The 2,416-nt window shown below is 44.6% G+C and overlaps 1 pseudogene; it reads right to left on the bottom strand.

The window, feature by feature from the left end:
• Positions 1-1,061: 1,061 nt before the first annotated feature.
• On the bottom strand, positions 1,062-1,796 carry LOC147087268 (uncharacterized; annotated as a pseudogene).
• Positions 1,797-2,416: the final 620 nt, after the last annotated feature.

The raw sequence follows: 2,416 nt of genomic DNA, 5'->3' as shown, positions 1-2,416 counted from the left end.
CAAATTCCTATTTCATTGCAAGTGACGGTTATATTGCAAAGTGATACTCCATTGCAATGTGCTACTGCATTACAAATGTCAATTATATTGCAAATTGATATTCCATTGCAATGTGATATTGCATAGCAAATTACTATTATATTGCAAAGTGATATTCCACTGCAATGTACTATTGCATTACAAATTACGATTATGTTGCAGCGATATTCAATTCCAATGCGCAATTGAATTGCAAATGACAGCTACAATGTGAAGTGAGGTGCAATTGCAATGTCTTATTGCATTGCAAATAACGATCAGAAGTGAAAGCGATAAACATAGAAACATAGAAACATAGAAGAAAGGAGCAGGAGTAGGCCATTCGGCTCCTCGAGCCTGCTCCAGCATTCAATGCGATCATGGCTGATCATCCAAATTCAGTACCCTGTCCCTGCTTTCTCCCCAAAACCCTTGATCCCTTTAGCCTTAAGCAATATATCCAACTCCTTCTTGAATATATGTAAGAAGTCACACAACACCAGGTTATAGTCCAACACTTTTATTTGAAATCACAAGCTTTTGGAGCGCTGCTCCTTCATCAGGTGAAGTGGAGAGATGCATAAAGGCACAGCTTATATAGTCAGAGAATAATGCCAGATGATTACAGGTAATCTTTCTAACTGCCATTTATCACACCTCCACAGAGAGATAATGACAGCAATCAAAGATGTGAGTGGTGTCCAAACAGGTCAGTCAGGAAAACATTATATCAAAGAACAATGTGGTGGGGTCACAAGGGTTCAAATGTTGCAGATGCTGTGGTCTGTAAGAAAATCAAAAAACAGACAAAAAAACATTTTTATTTGCTAGAAATCACAGCAGGTCCGGCCGCACCTGTGTAGAGAGAACAAGTCAACGACGACTCGAGTATGGATGACCCTATGTCAGGTGGAGTTACATGTAGCGGGAGAGGAACCCAAGATCCCAGTTGAGGACGTCCTCATGAGTGCAGAACTTGTCTATCAGTTTCTGCTCTAGGATTTTGCATTTTCATGTGTCTCGAAGGCCGCCTTGGAGATTGCTTACCCGAAGATCGGAGGCTGAATGTCCTTGACTGCTAAAGTGTTCCCTGACTGGTAGGAAACACTCCTGCCTGGTGATTGTTGTGTGGTGTCCATTCATCCATTGTCACAGTGTCTGCATGGTCTCGCCGATGTACCTTTACTGCAACGTATGAGGAAGACAATGTTGGCCGAGTCACATGAGTATGTACCATGTACCTGGTGGGTGGTGTCCTCACGTGTGATGATGGTATCTGTGTTGATGTTCTGGCATGTCTTGCAGAGTTTGCTGTGGCAGTGTTGTGTGGTGTCTTGGTCGCTGTTCTCCTGAAAGCTGGGTAATTTGCTGCGAACGATGGTCTGTTTGAGTTTAGGTGGCTGTTTGAAGGTGAGTAGTGCAGGCGTGGGGATGGCCTTAGCGAGGTGTTCATCATCATCAATGACATGTTGAAGGCTGCAAAGTGCATGGCATAGTTTCTCCGCTCCGGGGAAGTACTGGACGACGAAGGGTACTCTGTTGGTTGTGTCCCATGTTTGTCTTCTGAGGAGTTCTGTGCTATTTTTTGCTGTGGCCTGTCGGAACTGTCGATCGACGAGTCGAGCGTCATATCCTGTTCTTACGAGGGTGTCTTTCAGCGTCTGTAGGTGTCCATCACGTTCCTCCTCGGCTGAGCAGATCCTGTGCATTTGCAGGGCTTGTCCATAGGTGATGGCTTCATTAATGTGGTTAGGGTTGAAGCTGGAGAACTGGAGCATCCTGAGGTTGTCCGTGGGCTTTCATTGTTTCTAAAGCGCTATGGGTCGTCCTGAGGTGGAGAAAGGCAGTCAGGCAATGCAAGTCTGAGAAAAGCGTGCGAGCCTGAGGGGAAACAGTGCAAGAGGACAACAAATAAAATCGGGAGAACCGGTGCTAGCGAGTCAGTGAGAGCGGAGAAAGAGAGCCTGAGGGAAGAAAGAAAGAAACAACGGTAGAAAAAAGAAAGATAACCGTTTCAAACGAGAATATGTGAGAAATCAGCCAATTGTGGGAATAAAATTCAGAGCATAGCCGGCACATTTTGATCTTCCTTCTATCGCTCACTCATTTGAACTGTTCCTGCCGCATTGAGCCTGACATTTACCATAATGATAAGAGGAGAGAACAACAGGGAAAGTTTTGCCCTCCTGATCACACGTTCTCAGACTAATGGAATGAAAATCACAAGTGATCCTCATCCTGAACACAGAGCCCAGCTCACCACCTGCATATACAGAATGGACCTTCTCTTATCCTTGCCTGTATGAAACTTTCACTGTCTGGATAGGTTGGAACGAAAAAAATATTCGTTTTATGTTATTCGGATTGGAGCACAGGAGCAGATGGGAGCTGCTTTTTC

This window comes from Somniosus microcephalus, unplaced genomic scaffold (genome assembly GCF_052327205.1).
Source record: "Somniosus microcephalus isolate GS21.2 unplaced genomic scaffold, FLI_Smic_1.0 unresolved_chr6, whole genome shotgun sequence".
Lineage (NCBI taxonomy): Eukaryota > Metazoa > Chordata > Chondrichthyes > Squaliformes > Somniosidae > Somniosus > Somniosus microcephalus.
This window is presented reverse-complemented; position numbering and strand designations above follow the sequence as displayed.